Raw genomic sequence first — 26,718 nt, 5'->3', positions numbered from 1 at the left:
GTTTTGATTTGAATTTCTCTAATGATCAATGATGTTGAGCATCTTTTCATATGCTTGTTAACCATTTCTCTATCTTCTTTGGAGAAATGTCTATTCAAGTTTTTTGCCCTTTTTTTCAATCAGGTTATATTTTCTTCTGTTGTTATTGAGTTATAGAAGTCCTTTATATATTCTGAATATTAACCCTTTTCAGATATGTGATTTGTAATTATTTTCTTCAATTCCACAGGCTGCTTTTTTACTTGGCCATCTCATTTGACAGACAGAACTGTTTCAAGTTTAATATAACCAAAACTAGCATATTTTTACCCCAACCTGTATGTATGTATGTATGTATGTATGTATCCAAAATTATGTGAATCTAAGCAACTCCATTTCATGAAAACCAAGAAGATAGAGAGACTTTTTGAACCATCTAGCTCTTAAGAGATAATGTCAAGGAAAAAAAAAAGGAATGCCCTTACTCATTTTCGTTTCTCATAGTCTGAGCATCTAACCAATCTGCATTTGATTTTCATGTTTAAAGATTCATGGATTTTTTCATACAACACAGCCTCTAAATATAAGCCAGTTACTTCATCTGTTCTGAAACGAAGGAATAGCGACTTGATCCAATGCCGAAAGAAATTTTCAGTGTTGCATGTTTTTGAGAGACTGAAAGTCAGCCCCTGATGTGGCACATAAACTCTGTATAATACATTTTATATTTCAGTTTTGCAAATTTTCAGGAGAATATTGACTGTATATAATAAATACTGACTTTAGAATGTAGAACCTATATTAGATACAACTCTGCTGTATTTTGTTTATAGCTGGCCAATATAATGTAACCCTTTACTCAGAGAGATAACAACATAATTTAAAATTGTATACAAACAGTTGTATTTTAAGCAGAATGTAAGTGCTATAAAAGATATAAAATGTAAATGTAATAGTTAAAAATCATGTCCTGGTTGAGATGGGGAGGAAATGGAGTGGAAATTTTGAAAATTTTGTAGTAGAGATGTTATTTAAGCTGGAATTTTAGAATGAGTGAAATTTCAAGAGACATAAGCTATGACATAAGAAGAGAGGTGATATCATAGTTTTATGTGGCTAACATCAATGTGATCTAAGCTGCAAAATGAGATTACAGTCAAAGACATTTAGACTGGATTCTGCTGTCACTTAGGGCAAGGACTGGATGACAACAGCGGTAACAGAGCACAGCTGATAATGAGCGAATCACATTACCAGGAGAAAATCATGCCTTACCCAGAATGGTGTCATTCCTTGTGGTTTTTTTCAGTAACCTGACGCACATGTATGTCAATATTTAAAAACTCACAACATTCTAAGTCTGCTTCAGGTCATTTTCTTTTAACAAAAGAAGAGCCTCAGCTATTCCTGATCTCTCTCACATAAAATAGGGACAAATGTGTGGTGTAGGAATTGCAAATTATGAAGATAATATGTGGTAGAAAAAAAAAACAGAGAGAGATATATAGAAATATGTGAATACATGTCAAGGAAAAAATACAAACTGGTTCACAAGTTTTTTTTAAAAAAACTTATGTTCTCCATAACATAAAATTATATAAATACATACTCAAGCATATTACATGTGTCAGTAGTTTTTAATCAATAGAAGAACATGCCAAGGAAATGGTTAACAACATAAGCAAATTTAATAACCTTGAGAATCTAACTTGGTTAGAATGAAGTTGTTTTTGCTTTTATTTAATACAACATTTCACTTACATAAACAATATGCATACACACACACACACACACACACACACCATACTTAATGTTTTAGTTTTGTTTAAATCTTGTATTTTTCTGTAAGACCTTGTTCTTATAAAACGCCATGTTCCAAACAAAGATAAGGCTTTGGAATGCAACATCCTAAATTAGTTAGGGCTTATTATTAAATGAGAACAGGAATATGAGTTAGGAGACTATTAAAATTATTCAGGCAAAATATCATGAAGGTCTGAATCATGTGTTGGCAGTGAGAATGGAAAGGAGGGAAATTTTAAGAAAACTTGATGAACTAAGTGGAAACAGAGCAGAGGAAAGTGATAATAACAGCAGCTAACATTTCTGCCGGAATAACTAAGGAACAGACACTATCCTAAACTGTGAACTCATTGATTTATTTAATCCCCAGAGTAACTTATTACATATTCTTATTACCCTATTTTCCCACAGTAACCTATTACATATTCTTTATTACCCCATGTTATAGATGTGGAAATTAGGGCAGATAAAATAAGGCGTCCGAAGCTATAAGACAATAAAGTGACAAAGTTAGGATGGAAATCCATGTCGATGAAACCCAAAACACATGTTCTGTATTGCATTAGAGATGACTGTTGTATGAAATTTGGTTATTCATTGGATGATGGTAACAGAAATAAAGAAAAGTGGTTAAGAAGTTCAGTAAAGGGGCACCTGGGTGGCTCAGTGGGTTAAGCCGCTACCTTCGGCTCAGGTCATGACCTCAGGGTCCTGGGATCGAGTTCCGCATTGGGCTCTCTGCTCAGCAGGGAGCCTGCTTCCCTCTCTCTCTCTGCCTGCCTCTCTGTCTACTTGTGATCTCTCTCTGTCAAATAAATAAATAAAATCTTAAAAAAAAAAGTTCAGTAAAGAAAATAAAATACTAAAACCCCTATTTTATTCTACACATTTGTCTTAAATATGCACAAGGTCAGAAAGATATGTAGAAAAGAAAACAAGAGAAGGAGGTATGTACATGAGGATATAACAGATTAGGACCAAAGCAACTGATCATAAACATTGTCTGAATAATGGCGTACAGGTACTGTGAACATTGAGTATAAATTAACAAAATTTCAAAAGTTGGATGAAAAAAATGTCCTAAAATATAGCACAAATCAATTGGCCCTAGAGAAATATCTACCAAGAGTGGCTGGTGAATCAGAAGTATTTCATTAGTTACAGATAAAAAGAAACCACTGTGGAGATAATGGACACAAACCAGATTATACATCACAGCACAGGAAACGACATCAACTACATCAAAGCTTTAGCATATGAGATGTTACAATAGGCTGATTTTGTTTTGTTTTGTTTAAAATGCCTGACCTTGAGATCTAGGTTGGATGCATGGACAAATGAAACTAAGAGTGTCTGGAAAGACCAAGTACAGTCAAGGGTAGAGGAAGCACAAAAAATTTCAGTAGAAGTAAAGAAAGTACAAGTAAAGAAATGGAAGAGCTAGAATAATGAGTTTAATTATAAATTTTCACCTCTAGGTGATAGATAACTTTTTTTAAGGTTTTATTTATTTATTTGAGAGAGAGAGAGAGCATGAGTGGATAGGGGCAGAGGGAGAAGGAGAAGCAGGCTCCCCACTGAGTGGGAAGCCCTAAACAGCTGGATCCCAGAACTCCTAGGATTATGACCCAAGCCAAAGGCACATACCTAACCAACTGAGTCACCCAGGCATTCCAATAGTAAAGTTTTCTATGAAGCTGATAATACAGTTGGAGATCCATTTGATTGTATTTTAGAAGGAATATGATTATTTCCCCCTAAAATTCCCTAGATTTGTTTTTATACCTCCACAGAAATATCCTCAGGAAGAGTTATAAGCATTCAAGCTCTACCTATATAGAGATACAATCAAAAGACCAATACATGTAATATGGGAGAATGTATTTTCACATCTATTTGCCAGTTTAAAAAAAAAACATATAAAACTTGGGGAATTATTATTCCAGGAAGGTTGGAATTTCCCTCTACAGGAAAATATCTACAACTGAAAGATGTAATGCAATAAATAAATACATGATTAAGAGAAAAATAAGACTGCACATCTGCTTCCTGGTAGAATTATGATGAATACATTGGGAAATGTTGCTTTTGGTTTCTATTATTAAAGGTGACCACATCAAGAAAACATGATATTGTGTAAAAATGTTATCTTCCTTTGTTCACATCCAGATGATAAATGGACAGTGGCAACACTTTAGGTAAGTCTCTACCTCCTATAAACAAAAAGCTATAAACAAACCCATAGCTGCACTGCATAATGTTAACGTGAATATTTTTTATGACGACATTAATTTTGGATTAAAGTCTACACTACAGTTGAATGGTTTGACAGCATTTTGTGCCAGAGCTACTTATTTAACAAATGTGGGAAAGAATGTATGTCTGCTCACATAATCTATCCATTACTTGACATTTTGGGATGGAGGATGAGTACAGTTAGACATCAGTCCCATAGGAGTTTCAACCTTTCTACAAGCAACTCAGAACAAATTGTATGAGGAATAATCAACAGCAACTACTACTTAACAACTTCTAATGATGTTTAAGTATGATCTTTTTTTTTTATTTTAAAATAGTGGAGATACTACTAAAAGCCTTTCTTTACATAGGAGTTATAGAATGTGCATGAGCGTGAGTTGTCTTCAAATAAATCTATTGTTTCTTTAGGTTTCTTGAAGGATGAAGTTATCCTAAATGTCTAATTGTCAACAATTCAGGTATAACACATTATATTTCTTTTCTAAATTATTTGTCAACATCTTTACGAAGTAGGATGCTTTCCCTGATAGGAGTCAGCTTTGTGGCTACACAGCTATACGCTTCCAGACACACTACAACTAATCTTACTAATACAGAATATGAATTTCTCAAGTTGGTGGCTATTCCTCCCCAAACACTCAGTGCTGATCTTAAAATACAGAAGTTGTTCTTTCATGTTTAAGGAAGGAAAGAGAGAAGTGAGAAGGGGAAGGAAGAACAGAAGGTAAAGAGGGAGGGGAGAGAAGAATTCACATTACTTCATCCTCAATCTTCCCTATAAAATTAAGAAATTGGACTAAACATTCTCTTTTTTTTTAAATTCTGAAATATCATGAGTCTATGAGACAAATAAGACAAAAATATTTTATTGTTTATTATTGTTATTTTTAATAGAGAGATTTCCAATTAAACATTCTGAGATTAACCATTTATCAGGGCTACACTGATTATATCCAAGGCTGGGATCAAAACAAACAAAAACCTTCAGGTACTAGTTTGGTTAAATAAGTTTTAACAAAATACACCATGTTGGAGAAACAGCAAAATTCTGTACTGGATATGCATAAATTCAATATATTTGGAGTATAATACAGAATTTTAGGAATATTATTTTCTGAACACTAATAGATTCTTACTCTCACGTGGTATTTTTATTAATATTATTCTGAATGAAGGCAATTAAAGTCAAAATGAAATTACAGTAAGGAGGCAAATAGTATATTTGGCACATTTTCCTAGCTTATTAACTTAATAGCACATAAGCCTATAAAAACCTCATTCTAGCACCTAACTTTTTTTAATTAAATAACTACTGCTATCTTATGAGACTTATTTTAGATTCTTTGATCAAGAGAAGGACAATCAAAGACTTCCTGATACTTTCTAACCCTGATAAAGGTTATACCATTTTGAAAAATGGGAAGGGTACTAACAAATTTAAAAAAGGAATAGAAAGTGACAAGAAAATAAGGATTTACTATTTACTATTTTACTATTTACTATTTTACTTCATAAACTACTTAGGTAAGGTTGACTTAGGTTCTGCTACCAGTTTCATGATATCTGCTTTAAAGTGGTTCTGTACGCAAGCTCTCTATCCTCTGTACCCACAGATTATATCAGTGGGGCGTATGGGTGGCTCAGTCTGTTAAGCACCTGACTCTCAATTTTGGGTCAGGCCATGATCTCATGGTCATGAGATTGAGCCCCATGTTGGCCTGCACACTGGGCATGGATCCTGCTTGAGTTTTTCTCTTCCTTGTGCCCTCTGCCTCTCTGCTCCTGCTCCCGTTCTCCCTCTCTCTCTCTAAAAAAAAATAAATAAATACAAATAAAATAATATTTAAAGATTATTTCAGTAACCTAAAATATTCAACTTCCTTTAGCAGGAAAAAATCATTACGTATTCTATATCCTGTTGGAATCACTATTAGCCTGGCTGGTTCCTAGGAATGAAACCTAAAAATAATCACCTGAAAAAGAAACCCTCTTGCCTCACCAAAATACATGGAAAAGTAATATAAATTATCACCTTTACTTAAAATTCCATCAAGATTTACAAATCGGTAGATTTGTAAATATTCATTCACTAAAGTAATTAAAAACAATAAGAGTAAAGTTATAAAAATAAGACAGAGTTGACTTTTGATGCTATTTTTTTTAAGATTTTATTTATTTATTTATTTATTTATTTATTTATTTATTTATTTCTGAGAGAGAGTGACAGAGCGAAAGAGTGAGCACAGGCAGGCGGAATGGCAGGCAGAGGCAGAGGGAGAAGGAGGCTTCCCCGCCAAGCAGGGAACCCGATGTGGGACTCGATCCCAAGATGCTGGGATCATGACCTGAGCCGAAGGCAGCCGCTTAACCAACTGAGCCACCCAGGTGTCCCTTGATGCTATTTTTTTTTAAGATTTTGTTTATTTATTTGACACAGAGAGAGAGAGACAGTGAGAGAGGGAACACAAGCAGGGGGAGTGGGAGAGGGTGAAGCAGGCTTCCCACTGAGCAGGGAGCCTGATATGGGGCTCGATCCCAGGACCATGGGACCACGACCCGAGCCGAAGGCAGATGCTGAATAACTGAATAACTGAATAACTGAATAACTGAGCCACCCAGGCGCCCCTCTTGATGCTATTCTCTTGATTTGCTCTAACAAAATTATCCTTAAGAAATCACAGAATAGAAAATGCCACATTCTAAAGGTATATATACCGAGAGAGTGATATATATAAAGTGATTGGCTTTATGATTATTTAGAAAATATTTAAAAATTATTTCAAATAAATCCTATTTATCCAATCTCAAAAACATTTTATTTCTTATGGTTTTATAAATTATTATTGTTACAAGATGTATAATTAATATAAGATACATAATTTATAAGTCATTATTACTATATTGGTGAAGATTCCTAGCAAAAGTGACAATTAAGGCAATAGACTAATCTGAAAAAGTACCAAGAAAGGCATTAGAAAAGTATTTTCCCATAAAACATATTCAGTTTCACTTCCACTTGTGCAGAAGCTGAAGTGACCTTTAGGTTCAATTTCTGGAAACTATCATTGATTAACACATTTGCTGCTCCTATTAGTTATATCCCAGAGAACTGCCAAGCAGATGAGGCAGCATGAGACAAAGATGCTCTTTGCATGTTAGATTGCTTACAGTGAGATGCGGGAGTTACTTATTTATCTCTGGGCTCTTCTTAAACTTCCTCCTTGAGAGATAAGGGCTCAGCTTCTCTTAGTGAGCTTCATCCCTAAGTGCTGTACTGCAGGTTTCTCCAAGGTCCCCTGGAGTCCAAAATTTAGGGAGTAGGGATCCAGGGCTCTCTTAGTAGTTAGATAGCTCAAGTAGGGCAAGTTCAGCCCTGGTATGTGGTCTGGGAAGGGTCTGGTCTCTGGACAGGAGACTGAAATTCAGGAGAATGTTGCTGGGCAGAGTTCCAGCCCCTCTAGTGGTGGACAGTGAATTAGATCACTTGTTCCCCTTCACTCCTTACAAAGGGGACTGAAATAAGATATTCTGAAACTGGAGCAGAGGAAGAACATTTATTGAAACATTTCAAAAGCAATACCTCATTAGGAGAGACAGAGTGATAAGCTAGTGGAGGTAAGCTATGAGCAAGGGGTTCAAATGGGCAGCAGGCCCACATTGGAGGGCTCAAGAGGTATCTACACATAGGGTAAAAGAAAGGAGGAAAGGGGAGGAAAGCTATTGAATAAGTCTGTCTTTCTTCCTTGGGGAAGGAGCACAGCAAGGATCTATGAAATGTTACATATCCAGCAGTAGACAGCTAAATGAGAAAGGGGGATCTAAGAAATAAGTCTGGAAATTTAGATGGGTGCCTACGGATTTTCTTATTTGCTGTTTAGCCTCTAGAACTAGCTGTTTCTTCTGTGACAAAACTGGCACTGATGGGTTCCTTTGCCCTGGATTCTTTGCATCCTTGTATCATGGTCTGTTACAATTGCCACCAAACTGCAGTTGACCCTTGAACAATGCAGGGGTTGGGGTGCTGATTTCTAGAGTTGAACATCTCCATAAGACTTTGACTCTCCGAAAACTTACCTGCTAATAGCCTACTGTTGGCCAGAGGCCTTACCAATACCATAAACAGTCCATTAGCACACATTTGTATATGTATTACATACTGCATTCTTACAGCAAGCTAGAAGAAAGAAAATGTTAAGAAAATCATAAGGGAGAGAGAATACACTTGGAGTACTATACTATACTTATCGATACAAGTTACATCATCTTTTTATAAAATGAATCATCTGTCAGTGCCTGCATCAATATTCTCTCATATGGTACAAGACACTGTAGGTGTTACAGTATTACTAACATTAGACATCAAAAAGGAAAAGTTGATGTGAAAAAAATTCATATTTATTTACCGGTGTAACAATTGAACCACGGATAATGAAGAAGCAGCTATATGACTGCTGACTGTACAATCAATATAGTTATTTGATAGTAGCCTAGCCTATACACTAATGAATGAATTGTTATAAAACTTTTATGGCATTCAATATTGCAGTCATTCATAATGCCGTAGTGGAAACATTGCTACATTTTCTAAACCACTCATCTGTGATGATTGGTGAATACACAGTTTTTCAATTTACCAAGGAGAGAGGCATACTGTATATAATTCTTTGAAAGCAAATTTATAAACCAGCAAGACAACAAACACCTTGTTAACTTTATATTAAATATTACTCACCTTACACACAAGATGTTCTACAGGATGAATATGATGATGGTGATGACACAGAAACAGCTCATACAGTTAGATTTTCAATAAAGATACACATGTACACAACAGGTAGGTTTGTTAACTGTACGGCATGATGATTATTTGTTGTTCATTAAGTGGAGATGGATCATTACAGTTTTCATCCTTGTGATCCTTATGTTGTGTAGGCTGAAAAGGAGGAAGAGGAGGGATGGGTGGTTTTGCTGTCTTAGGGTTGGCAGAGGTGAAAGAGGGAGACAGGGTGGAAGGGGAGGCAAGAAAGGCAGCAAACTTGGTGTAACTCTATGGAAATACATCATAATTTCCATCTGATTTTTTTTACCTCTTCATCGCTGTAAAAAATTTCTGTTTCTATACAGTACCAATCCTTCTTCTGCTATTTGCTTTAGTTTCAGTGCCCTTATCATAGAAGAGTCCATGATGTAAAAGAAGTCAAAAGGAGTCTTGAATAATTGGACCTCTTCTGCCAGATTGACTCATGTCAGCTTGTTCTCTGTACTACTTCTATGTCTTTTTCCTCATCGGTCTGGCTCTGGTATAAAAATACTCATCTTCATCAAGTTGTCTTCTGTTATTCTCCCGGTGTGGTGTCTGTTAGCTCTTCAGTTTCTCCAAGATCCAAACATATCTCTTGAAGCCCTTCAGCACCCCTCCTTTTTTCCCCCATATCTACAATCTCTTTCATGATTTCCATGATTGGCTTTGTCATAAATCCTGTGAAGTCATACACAACATCTGGACACAGTTTTCTCCAGCAGGGATTTATTGTTTCAGGCTTGATGCCTTTCACAATTTTTTTCTATAAGGATGAGATTCAATGGTATAATCCCTCCAGACTTCCATGATGTTCTCTATTGGAGTTCTCTTCCAAAATGTTGGCAATCCTTTCATTAGGGTACCATGTGTAATGAGCCTGAAAGTTCCAAAGACCCCCTAACCTAGAGACTACCTTAGAGACATTATGTTTGGCGAAAAGTAGACCCCTTTGATGCCTTTGGTATTAAGTTCATGGGGTGCTGGGTGGCTAGGGGAATTGTCCAGTATCAAAAGAAGTTTAACAGGTAGTCCGCTGCTGACAATGTACTTCCTGACTTCAGGGACAAAGCATGGATAGAACCAGTCCAGAGAAAGGGTTCTCCTTGTCCTAGCCAACCAAAGACTCGCAAATGATGTTTATCTTTTCCCTTTGAAGGCTCAGAGTTTAGCAGCTTTATAGATAAGGACAGTCTTGATCATAATTCCAACTGCATTTGCACAAACCAGTAGAGTTAGTTTATCCTTTTTTGCCTTAAATCATGGTGCTCACTTTTCTTCCTTATTAACAAATGTTCTTTGTGGCACTTTTTCCTGGAATAAGCACTTTCATCTGCATTAAAAACCTGTTCAGGCAGATATCTGTTCTCAATTCTTGTAATGGTGTCTGAGAACTCATCGGCTGCCTCTGGGTTGGGGGAAGCTGCTTCTCCTCTTATCTTGACATTTTATAGTTCGAACCTCTTTCTAAAATTATGAAATCATTTTCTGCGGCACTAACATTTTCCAGCTCTAGACCCTGCACCTTTTTTTTTTTTTTGCTTTGTCTTATAATGACTCCACTTTTTCTCAAATTGTTGTAGAGTCTACGGTATGCTTTTCTTATAGCAACACTGCATCCACACAAAAAGTACATTTTTTTTTTAGGCCACATTTTAAGTAAGAGTTAAAAAACACTGTTCTGCAAAAAGTGGAAGGTTTTTCTGCACTTGCTGGTATAGCTGCAATGATGGCCTCATTAACTTCCCTTTCTTTTTCCTATAACGGTTCCACACTGGATTCATTGATCGTGAAATGGTGGCAACCGCAGCGGCAGACCTCAATCTATAGTACATAACCAGCACTTCAACTTTTTCTTGTACTGTCATGAATTTTCTCTGCTTTCTGGAGGGTACTTCCAGCATCACTAACCTTCATATGCTTCCCATAGTTTTATTTGAGGTTTACCATATTGCACTAACCACAGTGAAAGATATGCAAGAACCACAAGAGGTCACTTTTTACTATGGAAAGAAATTTATTGAAGAGACAAACTGTTGCATGGAGATGATTAGTGTCACACCGTGTTTTTAGTGGATACTTCCAACTCTTGAGCTCACTGCAATAGCAACAGGATGTGGCTACATACCTGTGTCAGCAGTACAGTACACATTGCAGTTCATTTTATGCCATTATGACTTAATATTTTGTCTTTATGTTTGTTTACATTTCTCTCAAGTGGGAGCATCACCATGACAAATTGATACATTTTAACTTTTCATAATAGTAGATTTGTGTATATTGTATGGTAAATGATAAACCAGTATCTACATATATTTTAGGCATTCGTGATGTAACTTCCTAATCTTTTGATTATACTATGCTATGTGAGATTTTTCAAATTGTCGTAAATCTCTGAAAAATGTTCCGATATACTTGTTGAAAAGAAATGGGCATAGAAGAGGACCTGTGCTGATCAAATCCACCTTGTTCAGGGGTCAACTGCAAGTCTCTTTAAATGCCTTTTTGTGCAAGATAAGAAGATGGTGATAGTCAATCCTAAAATAACCTTCTATTATCCAGGAACAAAACAGTGAGGTCACCAAAAGACCATTCTTTGAATGAAATGAAGATCATTCAGCAGATAAAGAACAAGAAGGCATTAAGAACAGTTTGAAGATGGTGTGAGAATCTGACTTGATATGCAATTTGCATAACCTGAGTAAGGATAAAGAGGAGATCGTACTCATAAAATTGCAATGTGCCTTATAGCATTTGATTTTCCCATATTAACTCATTTCCTATATTAACCATTTAACCCTCCCCATGCCCCTATGAGGTTAGTACTTTCACAAACCCCCAGCTGAAAGATGGGAAACAGGTATAGAAAGGTCAAGTCCCTTGTCTGAGTCGTACCGCTCAGGTGGGACAGAACTCAGACCTGAACCCAGGTTGTCTGCATCCACAGGGCTGAGTCTTAACGATTGCACCATCTTCCCTCCCACACTTTAAAGCCCCAGTTTAAAGTTACACTAATCAAAGACTCTGAAACTTTAAGCTACCAGAGAAACCTCCTTTATAAGTGGAGTATTGAGCAATGAAGGCCAGCCCACAAGCGCTGAAGTGGTACAGTGCAATAAGTGAGACCCAAGAGAGAACTCGGGGCTCGAGATGACACTTGGGGCATAAGCGGCACAGACAGAAAAGCAGAAGTTAAGGAAGAAGATGACATAATTTTTAAAAAGGCTCTAGACCAGCAGTATGAATAGGACCTTTTGTTTATTGTATTTAAGATCCTAAAGAGATTTGATGTGACCCATAAGGATAATGAATTCTTTTATAATTGTCCACTTCAGGGGAGCTATGTTTTTATCTGTCTTTCATCAGCGCCTCTCACGGGGCCCAGTGCAGGCGCTTGACAAATACTTTGCAAAGGATGGAAAGGGAAGGAGAGGTAGGATGGCTCAAAAGTAATAGGGATACGCGTGAAATAGCCTTTGTGATGAAGGAAGATACATGTGAAATGAACTTTATGATGAATTACATATCTAAAGCAGTGACGAGAGAAAAAAAAAAAAACAGAGGCAACGGGTTCCAAATGGAATTATTTCATGTATGAGAGATGGTGTACTTATTACATACAAGCCTTAGTGATATGCTATGGGAACACAAAAGATGTCATGCTATTTAGGGAACACATGTGAAGGTGGCAAAGACAATGGGCACCAATGAGGGGCCAGGAGAGATGGTGACAGTACAAGGCAAAATTTTTCCAAGTGAAAGGAGAAATCAGTGCAGCCAAAGCCCCATGAGGAAGGAGTAGAGACAAGGTAGGCCCATGGGGTTGATGCTGGCCTGTCTTGTTTATTGGTTTGGGGAATTTACAAGACTTTTTGGTTTTGCTTGTCCCAACACATTATGTACTTAAAGCCCAAACATTTTCAACACTGTGTGTACATGATAAAAAAGAAAAGGAAAATTCTACATCTTCATTTCTGATTATCAGAAATAACCAAGGGTCACAAACTATATAGAAAGGATGACTGTTGGCTGTCATGGAGATGATGGTTGTGTGACTGGTAAATACTAGGGAAAAACATATCTAAATGCAATTGTTATTTTAAATAAATTTCAAGTGAAAGTGCACAGGATATGAAATGACTACTCACTGTACTCTCATAACGTTTGAAATATGAGTCCAAAGTCCCATTTCTTGAACTATGAAAAGGCCTATATGACAGTGACACAGCAAAAGGGCTCTAAACAGTCAACATCCAGAGACAGGGGGTAGGGTGGAGTGAGGAATCCATAGTATCTTAGCCCAAGCTCTCTGAAGGGTTTATTGAGTGCACATGTGTACGCAAAGCATTTCTCTTCTATGCAAGTCACTCCTGCCAAAAACTTGCCCTTTTTAAAACCTGAACAATGAACACTCCCTGCCAAGTCTCATCACACTGCAGTCTAAGACAACAATCCCCACGGCTCTGTGAAATGAAATGTTATTCTCTCATCTGTATATCCAGCACAAATGCTTTTGAACAGCTACTCTACAGGTGATAGAAGTCTTAACTTCAAAAGCTGATTTGTATTAACTTCCCATTTTAATATCATAAATAATAACATGTGATTTCATCATGCAAATACTTCTGCAGAGACTTGTCTGGCTTTAACTTTCTACCATCCAGCTTGGAGAGCAACGTGTAACACACTAATTCAATTATCGTAAGGGAAATAGATGAAACTACAAGACAGGCGCTAGTGGGGCCAAAAGAGTGATTCTGAATCAGATTATACGTCAATGATGAAATTAATAAGTATACGGTTGCACTATCTAAAGATTTTGTCATCTGATACAGAGTCAAATCTCAAAATTGATAAGGTTTGAGATGATTATTTTCATTTACAAAGATTTTTAAAAATGTACTCTAGTTATAATGATGTATTCACAACTCATCGATTACTTGAAAATACATTGATAGGAAGAAAGTAAAAAAGGAGATGACAGGATAGTCACTGGTATGCATTTTAAAAGATTTTGGTCTGAGTATTAGATTTCTCCATTCCTCTTTCAGACGGGTTAAATTACCATAGGCAGGATCTCTCTTTTTTAAAAAATGTATTCAATTATTTTGTGCAACAAAAATGAAAACCCAGAATCTAAGATTCTAGTGAGAACCCAGAGCATATTAGTCATATTGATCGGGGTCTTTTTCAGACACTTTCATTATTTCAGGAAATTCACTGGGTCATAGCAAAAAAGAGGGCCTTTAGTCACATATTCTGGGATTGGTTTCCATGACTTTTCTGAACAAATTCTTCAAATGTGTTTTTATGCTATGACTCATACAAACTAAAAACAGGGGGTAAAAAAAAGCATAGCTAAACTTTTCAACAATTGCCACAGTAGAACACAAATTCAGCAGAAACTATAGTTAACTATAAAGCACAAAGTCAGGTAACTTAAATAATTATAAGTATGAGGTAACACTCAAAAATGAGACCAGTATAAAAGCTTAGATAAGAAAGGTAACATGACAAGACTTTCAGTCCAACTGCAAGAACAGCCTATTTCAAGAAAGTGAAACTCAGATTTTTTAAAAAATACAAGCAATTTGGAACATAGGGAAGAGAAGGAATAATGTGTGATTTATAGAGAGGGAAAAATGAGAAACACAAACACACACACATACAGACGTAAAGGGAAATGGCAGCCTGTGTATCCTTCCTAACTCTACAATGGCTGGAACATAGGTGAGTTTCGGCTTCTGGGAGATTTTGGGGGGACACAGAGACCTCCCAAGTATATTTATAATTTTCAAAGTAGTAATATGTGTATTACTGGATAGGGAATAATATTTAACATACTTAATGCAGTAGATGTCCTTGAGATTCAAAGAGGGGCAAAAAGAATAAATAGTTGTTGAGCCATTCTGGCAAGAATTTTGGAAGCATAATCATCATCCAGAACTGAAGACATCTGGCATGGGTGATGGATCTTGTCAATATCAACCAAATAGCAAGGGCAAAGCAGGAAAAAGTTTGTTTTCCGTTTCAATATATAAGATTGATTTATAGGACATGGCTAATACACAACTATCTTTGCAGAAAACCTATAATAATGGTAATCTGGATATTTTTAGTAACCCAATTACCACATTTTCTTTCAAAATGTATTATGGACATTTGTTACAATTAATAAACCAATACTGATATATTATTATTAACTAAAGTCCATAGTTTATTCTGATTTCTTTAATGTTTACCTAATGTTCTTTTTCTTTTCATGGATCCCATCCACGATACCACATTACATTTAGTCCTTGTCTCTTCGGCTTCCTTCCTCCTGCCTGTGACAAATTCTCACACTTTCGTTGGTTCTGATGATCATAACAGGTTTGAGGAGTACTGGTTATATTGTAGTTGGCACCCCTACTGGAATCTGCCTGATGTTTTTCTCATGGTTCTTTGTGGGTTTTTGAGAGAGAAATTGCAAAAATATCCTTTTTATCTCATCCTATCAAGAATACTATCAGGGCGCCTGGATGGCTCAGTTGGTTAAACCTCTGCATTTGGCTCAGGGTCATGATGTCAGGGTCCTGGGATGGAGCCCCACATTGGGCTCTCTGCCCAGCAGGGAGTCTGCTTCCCCCTCTCTTTCTCTGCCTGCTTCTCTGCCTACTTGTGATCTCTTTCTGTCAAATAAATAAATCTTAAAAAAAAAGTTCATACTATCAACATGCTTTATGAATGATGTTGATCTTGATCACCGGGTTGAGATTGTGTTTGTCAGGCTTGCTCACCCACTACAAAATACCATTTTCCCCCTTTCTATACTGTACTATTTGCAGGAAGAGACCGTTCTCAGCTTATGCTTTAGAAGTAGGGAGTTATGCTTCCCTTCCTCGAGAACAGAGTATTTCCATAAATTATTTGGAATTCTGTATGGAAGATTTGTCTCTTCTCCATTCACTAATGTATTTGATCATTTATTTATATTAGCATCATCTCATGGATATTTATTTTATATTTTGGGTTATATTCCATATAACTTAATTTTTTTGCTCAAATTCTTCCAACATTGGCCACCGGGAGTTCTCTCAATTGGCTCCTCTATCTCTCTGACATATCCCATCATTGTGTGTATGTGGTAGTGGTAGTAGTGGTGGCAGCGGCAGTGTGTGTATGTGTGTGTATGTGTATGTTGAGCACTTCTTTATTTTTTGGCACTACAAGATGGTCTAGGTTCATGGTATATATTTCCTGCCTCAGTCCTTGAATCAGCCATGTCTCTAAGAATCTCTGGTTCCTTTTACTGGAGAATGGCATTAGAAAACAAGACCTAGGCACTAACCATCACATATAAAGTTTATTTTTCCAAAAAAATTTCATATTTAATAAATAAATAAATTTCATATTTAAGCTAAGAATTAACATGTTTGTAGGTTTATGAGTAAAATATTAATAATACTTTTTTATGATTCTCTATATTTTCCAGTTTTTTAGTAATGATCAGGAAGGATATCTGTGATGAAAATCATTACTATAAAAATAAATGATCTACAAAAAAAAGTGCCCATTTCAACAAGAAAACTCAAATTAGTATTAATTTCTACAAAACCAGTATTCAGCATTACAAGTAAACAAAGAATTCTGAGAGTTTCAAATATCTATTTTTGAAATGAAGTGTTATATTTCAAAATTGGAAGTGTTTTTCCAAATAAGAATAGTATTCATTTCAGAAAACATTTCATTTTTTCTTTCACCATCAGTTCAGATATGAAGAGCAAACATTTATCCAGAAGCAACAATAATAACAAATACCAAAACGCAAGAGCGCCCGAATTTCATGTGATACGGACTGGTCTCTATGATAAGGAAAAGAAACAAAAAAGAGGAGTAAGAGTCTCACTGAGTTTATACATTCTGTCAAAGAAAACCAGACTATTTAAATACAATTTGAGATTATGACATCATCAGGCATGGGTTCAGCTGTCAACATAATATGTAAAAAAAAAAAAAAAAAAAGGCTTCTATGGAGTTATTTAAGCCTTTCAAGAAGGTACTTTGAACTTTATTTTTAAGCAGTTCATACATGCTGATAATAAATGTATGGATTATACTACTTCTCTGTCTCTTCACTAAGGCAACTCCAGACAATACATCTACTGAGCAATTCCGTTAGTCTAATTTCTGCTAATGTAGTATATTGGCAACTACTGATGCTTAAAACTCAGTAATTAGGTGTCAGTTACGTAGGCTCATTTCTGAACCAAATATGACATCTAAATCCTTAAAAGCTGTTTAAGGTATGAAAAAAATTAACTGAAAATGAGACCTAGTAAAATGCATAATTAATATAGAAAAAATAAATCAACATTTATCTGATGGTAGATTAATAATGTGACCTTCATATACCTATGCCATTTTATTTATTTTCCATGACAGCAAGAGTACTATATTTCTTTTTAAGACTCTCAGTAATTTAGACATTTTTGCTTATTTTATTGACTTTGTTCTTAGTAGTAATAGTACCATTTAATGATGTTTAATTCTATTTAACTAGAAAAATATAGCAAATGGTTCCATTTTTCCTGTGATGTGCTAGTACAACCCACTAATAGAAAACACTGTTAGCCGCCAGTTTTAAAAATATAAAATGTTGACTTTATTATGTTAAATGACCCATAGAAGAAAAAAAAGAACATAAAGGAAATTATTTCTAATTTCTGAAGAAGACACCATAACTTCAAAAAGATGATAGATGCAGATTCTTCTAGAAACCCTTGGTCATTTAATTCTCAGTTTATTTTATACACTTCTATGGAAGGTTAATACCTGTATTTTATTGAGCTTTGCAAAAGAATGCACAAACTGTCTAAATTCACCAGTGAAAGATTAGTCAATTTGTTAAAGATACCCTGTTCTAAGACTATGAGAAATTATTAAATATTATTAACATGGAAATAAAAATATTAATGAAGATAGGTTAAAAGTCATTAAAATCACTTAAAATCTAAGTATGAATAGTGCTTCCTTACATATTCCAGTTTCTTCAAGTACTTAATATTTATGTTTTTAATAAATTATATTTTAAACTAATTATTTAAGTATATCTCATTACTATGAAATTTCAGAATCATTTCAAAGACCTTAAAGTTGCTTATCAATGTATTTCCTGTGTATAGCAAATTTTGCTTTAGTTATATCCTTTTATCTAATTATACTTAGGTACTTAAAGTCGAGGTGAACTAATATGGTCACAGATGGCATAGATACTCATGGGTTAACTGGTCTTTCTAAAAAACACAAGAAATTTTAAAATGAAAGAATTACTTTTTTGTAGAATGCAACAATTTACTAAGTTCTTTTTTTTTTAAAGATTTTATTTATTTATTTGGCAAAGACAGAGAGCTCTTGATAGCAGGAACACAAGCAAAAGAAGCGGGAGAGGGGAAAGCAGGCTTCCCTTGAGCAGGGAGCCCATTGTGGGGCTAGATCCCAGAACCCTGGGATCATTACCTGAGCCAAAGGCAGACGCTTAAAGACTGAGCCACCTAGGCACCCCATTAAGTTCTTATATACCTATTTCACATGATCATTATACCATCTCTGTGTGTTATGCATTATGATAAAACACTCAGCATCTCGCCACTTTTTTCATTGAAAGGGTAAAACTCAGCTGTGAGAGAAAACTCTCCCTAAAATCTCAGAAAAAAGTAAGGTGTAATACCAAAGATCTTTAATCTGATCTTATATAGGCAATAATGTGATTCAAAATCACTGTATTAAATATTTAGTTAATGAATTAGACTTCAGTATGTGTTATGCATCTGGAATATGTTTAGCGTTCTACCAACTGGAAGGTATAAAATGGTAAAGACCAATTCCTTCCTTCACTGTTCTTATGATCTAGTCAGGGATCATAAACAACAAAAATAGAGAAGAAAATAAATTATTGGAAAATCAGAATATTGGCTTGAAAGGTATGATGCGATATAAAAAGAAAGATTTTGGCCAAGGTTTTCTGGATTAGTGGAGTATTTTTAAAACCAAATTTGGAGGTAGAAAGAAATGTGATTAACAAATTTCGCCCATGGTCAATCATTATTATTGCTATTACTACTTATTTCACAAATGTGGATATTTCTTTTTTCTTTTAAGGACTGTGTTACTCACTGTTGAAAAGCTTACTATTTAATTGGGGTGATCTGTATAGTTCCAGGTATTTATGGAAAGAATAATAATTTTTCAAAATAGAGCTATGGTTACTCTTGTTCATTAAATAAATCATTTATTAATTGATAAGAATGCTTCCCAAAGAACATATGTCAGCACACCTTTATATTTCCCAGACAGAACAGTAAAGTTCAGAGTCACATCTGTTTTTCTCAAAATAATGAAGCTATAACAAACAATCTGAAGACATACTAATATTCATTAAACCGGCACCAATTGGAATGTTTTCCTCTTGAGACTGAAAAGTTGATATTCCAAATACTTAATAAAAATGGGGATGACCTAATTTACTAACTCTGTATAAGCAGTATACAAACACTAGTTAACAGAGATACTTGCCAATTCCATAAGACCTCGTCAAAATCATCTTCGGGTCTGTGATAAACCTTCCTTTGGCTAACAAATACCCATGTAGAATGAGAATACAGTATGAAGAATAAAAAGGAGGTACCCCTGAAACTTCCTGCTTCAGTTTAACCCCAGCCCCAAACAATTTATTTCCTACTTTTGGAAAAAAAACGGTGTGAGAGTAATTCAGCTTCGTGACTCAAGTTCAAACCTATAGTTGATCTGTAATCCTGTCACTGGAAATAGTACATGTGCTTCCTCTGCCTTTGTAATTGTTTATATTCCTGACCTTCCCTGACACCAAAAATAATTCCCATTCCCATGCTTCCCAGCTTTCGACACATGCACAGAGATTAAAAATTCCACTTATCCTGGTGCAAAAATATAGAAAGCAAATTCATTAACTAAGACATACCTATACAGGCAATTCTGCAGGAAGGCAAAATAAAATCCAGATAATTATTTCTCTATCTTTTACCCTTAGTTTCTGCTATTGATTATGGTTTCCTGATAACTACAAAACCTTTTGCACTGCCAAATAGTTTTCCTTGACCTCCCCCTCCCAGGCAGTCATCGGGAAGGTTAAAAGGAGTCACATCATTACTTCTTCTAAATGGATGGACAACAGACTTTCACAAAGGTAAACCAGTGTTGTCAAAGCATGAAGTAAGTCTTTAGGTCGTGACAACAATAAATAGATGAAGGAAAACACCATTAACTTCAGGAAATTTTCTCAATATAGCCATGAGGTTACTATTTGACAAAATATGTTTATTTTGCTTTCATTTTTCCTTTACAAACATGATGAAAGCCACTAATAATCCCTATAAGGTACAATAAGACCTGTAAATATAGATTATTAATATCACGTGTCTATGATTCTTGGCCTACAGACTTGATGTGGTTTGTACCAATCCTCAATCATGGATTCCATTTAAATTCTTGGACGTGATTCCCTGGTAAATTATGATATACAGATGCAGTATCAAACTAATCTTAGAGAGGTCCTCTCTTTAGGTGGGGTCATGGAAAGCTTCCCGAAGTCCCTGAAGGGTGAGCCATGTAAAGGTAAAACCATGCCACTCTCAGCTCTGCCCCTTACTAGTTTATATTTGGACATATCAATTAACATCTTTACATCTTGTTATTCTCATTTCTAAAGTGAGAATAACTGCTTTGTCTACTCCCCTAATCATCAATTCCATTTTTAAGGATGATCATTTATTGTTAGGATTGCAAAAAAACAAAATGGGACACCACTCATTTCTAACTCTGTGTCTCTGCTTTTTTCCACCTTAAAAATAAGGAGAAAAATGATATTTTGTGTAGTACTGTTGGGAATCTTAATCGTGATAACGTAATAAAGCACCTAGGATTCAGTACAGTGTTTGAAAAATGTCCCTTCCTTTCTCCACTAATTTTCCATTTCATAAATGGGCAAATTCCATTTGAAATGTTGGCAGACCAAATCAGCACCGTTTTATTGTCTCTCAGCTACCTCCTGACCCTATTCTTATCTCTTCCCACATCACCTTCCTGTATTTCCTGGCCTTTCTCTTCCAAGGGCCAAGGTCTTTGCCCATCTCCCTGACCCGGACCATCACTTTGTAGCTTGTCAGTGATGCCTCCTCTGGCCAGTTTTAGCGCTGGGAGGAGTCCCCACGATTCCAAGGCTGCCTGGGACTGCTCATTTCCAACGCCAACCCTCTCTGCTCATCTCCTCGATGTCTGGCCTCGGAACTACGGGAGAAGCGAAGGCATCACTGGAGTGATGACATGCGGCTCTCTCCCTTCCCCGCCCTCCACATTTTTCCTTCCACGTGCGGAACCCTTAAGGCTCGGACCGCTCTCGCCCAGGCGGTTGCTATGGTTACACAACAGCAGCACCAGACCCAGGAGGGGGGCTCATCCCTTCTCTACTTTCCCCCATAACCTTTTCCTCTCCTCCCCGTTCGGGCCTCCCCCAAAACACAGGAAGAGAAGCCTCTGCGGCTAACTTCAGACTTTAAGCCCCCCCTTCCTTCACTAGTGCAAACCGCACTGACAAGCTAAGGCAGGGTGGGAGGGGCTTTGGTGGAGAAGAGTCCTCGCTCCACTCCCGACCGAAGGGCGATAAGTTCGCCCGCCGACTTAACTCCGATCTCCGTAACCAGGAATTTGGGATCTCATTGGCCGCAGCCGCCAGGCGCGCGGCTCGCGTCCAGTCCCTCGGATTCCAGCTCGCCAGCGACAGCGCAGCGTCTCCTCCTCCTGTCAAGTGCCCTCAGCGTTGGGACGGAAGCAGAGCAACTCAGCCCACGAGGTTGAACACAAGTCACCAGGGAAGGAGAATGTGCCAGTACCGAAAACAGCCCTTGCACTTCCAGGGCAGCCCGTTAAGGCTTCGACTCCGGGCGGGCCGGGAAGGGGTCGGGAGGGGACTCCCGGGGCCGGGGGTCAGGGAGGGGGTAGATCCACTGCGTTCAATTCCCAGCAGGAGTCAAATCCGGGCCTTTCCAGCTCGAGCCAAGTCGAGGTTACCCAGGGATGCCCCGTTCCAGCAGGAGTGCGTTTTGCAATAACCGCATTGGCCACACAGCCAGCTTCGTGGCTGGTGTCTGACTCCAACCTTACCCTCAGGGTCTAGAAGGATGCACGCTTCCATCAGACCCGGCGTCGCGATTCCCTCGCGAGGAAAAAGGCGTCGCCCATCCCTCCCCCAAAGCACCACAACAAAAACAACCGCTACGGCCTCCTCGTCCCCTCCCCCAGCCCATGGGAAAGGGAGAGAGCGAGGGTGCAGATACCCTTGGTCAAGTCCTCCCCAGACGGTCCCCACCATCGCGTCTCCCAGTGAACCTGCAGTCGGCGGAAACCACCGAGCGCATTCGAACGCGCTCTCCTGCCGCCTTGGCGGCGGAGGGAGCCAGGAACAGAGTGAAGTTCCCGGGAGCGTCTCAGGAGGAAAACTTTGCTCGGTGCTGGCCGCGGGCGGCGGCAGCGGGGCGGTGGGACCGGCCCCCGCCGCCACGCTGTCCCCGGCTCGGCGAGCACAGGCCGTCCGCTCCTAGGCGCACTGATTCCCAGTCTGTCCCCCGCGCGCCTACCTTCCGTGCGCTCCGCTTCGGAGCGTTTTCCCCGTCCCAGGACGGTCCCTCATCTCCTGAGGCTGCGCATCCTCGCTTCGGACCCACAGCCACCCCCCCAAATCCAGTCACCCCTGCTTAACAACGCGGTCCGCAGCGCGCCCTCCCAGTGGGGTAGCAGGTGACCAGAAGCCAGCCTTACCTGCTGCGAACTCTTCTCCCCCTGTCTCTGGGCCAGAAGTCCTTTCCGGAAGAGAGGAAGGGGATGCGGGCTGTGGGCGTGCGCGGCGGCGATCCGGGGCACCCGCGCGAGCTCCTCTGAGGCAGCCCTGGCTGAGCCGCGGAGCCGCCGGCGGCCCTGACGGAGCGCGGAGGCTGCGGCCGCAGAGGCCAGACGGGGAGGCAGGGGGCGCTGCTGGCCCCGGAGCGCCGAGACGGGACAGGCGGGGAGCCAGGCACCAGCTGGAGCTTTGGGGAGGCGAGTGTGGCGAGGAAAGGCACGCTCCGAGCTGGAGGGCGGCTTTTAAGTTTGTGGTGTGACCGCAGCAGCTGTCCTGGGAGAGACTCACTCTTTCTAAAAAGGGGATGCTCAAAACGCCGGGGATTACCTCTCCCCTTCCGATCTCCTCCCCCAGCCCTCTGGCCCCCCTTTCCTGTGCGCGCGCCAGTCCTCCCCAGCGTGTCGAAGTCCATCCCTGCCGGCGCGCAGGCTGTCAGCAGCGTGGATTAAATGGAGCTCCGGCCACGCCGAGGCATGCTTTTCCGGGCTGGCCACGGTGTGCACTGTCTGTGCGGCAGCCTCTGACGTTTGAGCCCGTGCCAGGCTGATTTTGGGACCTATGTATTCTATACCACCAAATTCGTAAGGACCTCCCGCGGAAGAAACCGCACAATGTCCGAAACATTCTAAGCCTCAAAAAGAGTATCTGTGTTCCAGTATGTAGAACCCCGGGGCCACTGGCCTTCAGAGAGCGGGCATTAGTATGAACCATGGAGGACAAACCTCCATTAAGGGGCTAGCACGAGGTCGGACCAAGTAGAGGGGGGAGGGGAAGTTGAGGGCGGGAAGGCAGAAAACCCCCCCAGATATAAATCTCCTTTCCCCTTTACCTTATACCAGGCCAACAGGGTTATGTCATCTATTTCTTTTCTTTTTTCTAAGATTTTATTTATTTATTTGACAGAGAGAGATCACAAGTAGGTAGATAGGCAGGCAGAGAGAGAGAGGGGAGAAAGCAGGCTCCCTGCTGAGCAGAGAGCCCAACGCGGGACTCGATCCCAGGACCCTGAGATCATGACTTGAGCCGAAGGCAGAGGCTTAACCCACTGAGCCATCCAGGCGCCCATGTCAACTATTTCTGTCAGGAGTTTTCCTTTATAGATTTGTACAGGCCATGGTCTTGCCAAAGGAAGCTGAAGTTATGGGGACCAGGGATGAACCCACATTTTGTGGAGCTAGAACTTAGTTTAAAGGTGGGATTCTCTTTAAGAAAAACAATGCGGAAATAGCTTAATTTCTACAGATCTTACAAAAACGACCATGTGAATTTATTGTCAGACCGCCCTCAGGGTCACGGAAAGGGCAAGTGATGAGTCCTGAAGCTTGGGCCTCCTTAGCTGCGTGGTAAACCCTTCTGCGATTGGAACTCTAGATCTGGAGTCACACACCTTGCACTTATTAGTCCCAAACATAAAGCTGAGTTGAGGGGAGAGCCATAGGGGAAAAAAGCAGCCACAGGGTTCTGCATTTGTCAGCTTGATTTAAGAGCACAGCTTGTAAGGACCCAGAGCTCCTGTGGCAAATGACAAGTGGTGTTTTAGTTTGGGGGTAGTGAGCAGTCAATGGCAACAATGGGAGAACTGGAAGGTGGGAGGAGACTCTTCGTTCAGTGTCTCCTCTGCAGCAGAGAGCTAAGGGCCACAGAAGCTAAATGAGTCATTTCAACTTACAGATGGTTAGTGGCAGAGCCAGGCTCAGGAGGGACTCAAGTTTCCTAACTCTGACCAAGGTTCTTTCCTGTGTCTCATGCTGCCCCATTTCTGCAACCTTGGTTTTGACTTTCCACCAACCAACCCCATAATTTTCCTCTTTAGATACAGGAAAATTTAAGTCCCTACAGACTATTCTGACCTATAGCAACTTTTTTTTTTTTTTTTTGGAATGCTTTGTATTTAACAATATACTCCCCCTCCCCGTTTTGTAATTAACCATACCCTTGGTGTGTTTATTGCATTTTCCTATATATTTTATATTATTTTATCTGTTTATGCCATTGCTCCTCAATCCAAATTGCAACCTCCTTATAAGAACAAAATACCTCTTTTTCTCCCACAGCACAGCTTAGGGCTTTGCATGTAAGAGGCTAATAATAAGTAGTTTTTGACTTTTAAAAACTATTTATTGTCTAATAATTTTGTCAGTTTATTGGCCAGAATATTGTGTTTAACTAGAATTGCGGTTAACTGGATTTCCCCTTTTTCCTCTCCTGTCGAAATCCTATCTTAACATACTCATGCCAAACAGCATCTCCCTTTGCTACTATTTCTACCTTTTCCACAAAGCCTCTACAGAATTAATCATTCCTTCCTGTTTTCCCAAAGCACTTTGATTTCACTACTGTTATAAGCTCTTTTCATGTTATGTCATAATTAGTTGGGCATGTGTGCTCATCTGCTGTTGGTTGTTTTTTGTCTTTTTTTCCCCAAGCCCCTAAAACAATGCCTATGAATTTGCATTAAGCTGGTTTAGTTTGAAATACCCTGACTTCAAATTTAGACTGCATTTACTAGGGCGTCCTGAATGTACCATGGGAAGACAACATCTGGAAACTGGGTTCTGTGCTTTCCTTCCTTTTAATTGCTCTGAGCACACAGCAGGCAGAATCAACTGCACAGCACAAAGTTGTGATGAATGGCCTCAGCTGTGTCCATGGCTTTGTAATCCTTATGGTACTTCTCTAAGTGTCTTGCATGTGGTAGGTGTTTAACAATATTTAGGGATTAAGTTAAGTAAGTTAATAAGTTAGGTACTGTAAATAGTGGACAGGATGATGATAGTCAGCCACTGCATTTATTTTTGAACTTCCACTAAGATACAGGATCCCATCAGTACGGTTTTACAACACTTTCTAAGAGTTTGAGATTCACTGTCATCAAAAGCAGCTGGTAATCTGTCCTGTAGGGCTAACACCCTATCTAAATCCTTGCGTTAACACCTAGCGGGGAAAATCTTTTTTACGTTAAGCTTTCTTACAATGTAAGGTGTATTAGACAGTTTAGGATATCTCCAAGGGTGGCTAGTCAAGATTCAACAAGTGATTCTTAATTACACTGAAAGAAGTGTGTATATCATCAGTAAACTACCGAATTGTTGCTCTATGCCTGTTTCATTCTGAGGCAAAGAAGAAAAAACAGAAATAAAGGAAAGGAAAAAAAGAACAAAGTACTGTCCAATTTCCAGGTGCTTGGAAAAATTTTTGAATACGTGATTTTGTCTTGAGGGTCAGCCTCTTACTCTGTGATATACTACACTTCTCCCATCTCCATTAGGGCTCAGACGGAATCTGAGTAAGTCATTCTTACTGTATGGCAATAGATATGTGTTAGATTATGTGAAATACACTGTTTCTCATAGGATTACATTTTAATACTTAATGAAGCCAAAGAATAAATTTCTAATTATATGATTTCAAGAATCATCAATCTACATTGGGAACCATAAGGGAAGGCAGCAGGGATGGCTAAGAGTAGAATAGGTATATTCTAGGCTTCTCCAACTCCACATATAGCTACCTTTGCCAAGAAAACAGGAGAAAGATAATTACTGGGTCCAGAATTTAAATGTAGCAGGATCTCAGAGGATTTGGCTGCACTTTCAGCAGAAGGTAATAGTTTTTCCAACAAAAATCTACAGTCTTAGTTCTCTCTATACTGTCTTGTATTCACAAAGAAAGGAAGGAAGGAAAGAAGGAAGAAAGAGAGAGAATTTGGTGAATTTAAAGAAAAAAAGGAGATTGATAAAAGAAATTGCAAAGTTCTATGTACAGACACAAGGAAAATGGAGATAAAACTCAAGCATTTCGTGATTGCATCTATAAAACTAGTCATACCTTGATCATACATAAAACCTCTCTACCTTATAATAAATACTACTTTATGAACGTTTTCCCACGTACTAACGTATCAGTACTGACAGATAAATGTTGTTATACTCATTAGAGAAAACTGGAGTATATATTAGTTTGTATCTAA

The 26,718-nt window shown here is 38.6% G+C and overlaps 1 protein-coding gene across 3 annotated transcripts in view; it reads right to left on the bottom strand.

Annotated features, from left to right (window-relative positions):
- Positions 1–23,094, bottom strand: part of SEMA3D (semaphorin 3D) — a 202,364-nt gene extending 179,270 nt beyond the window's left edge. The window contains exon 1 of one of the 3 annotated variants that reach the window (XM_032873233.1): positions 22,670–23,094. The gene's annotated coding sequence lies outside the window, so the exon portion shown is untranslated. Of the gene's footprint in view, positions 1–8,773; positions 8,887–22,015; positions 22,035–22,669 lie in introns of those variants that run through there. The other 2 variants (XM_032873235.1, XM_032873234.1) reach the window with 2 other exon arrangements.
- Positions 23,095–26,718: the final 3,624 nt, after the last annotated feature.

This window comes from Lontra canadensis, unplaced genomic scaffold, assembly GCF_010015895.1.
Source record: "Lontra canadensis isolate GAN:19392208 unplaced genomic scaffold, GSC_riverotter_1.0 scaffold48, whole genome shotgun sequence".
Classification (NCBI taxonomy): domain Eukaryota; kingdom Metazoa; phylum Chordata; class Mammalia; order Carnivora; family Mustelidae; genus Lontra; species Lontra canadensis.
The sequence above is the reverse complement of the archived record's forward strand: the minus strand, read 5'-3'. Positions and strand labels throughout refer to the sequence as shown.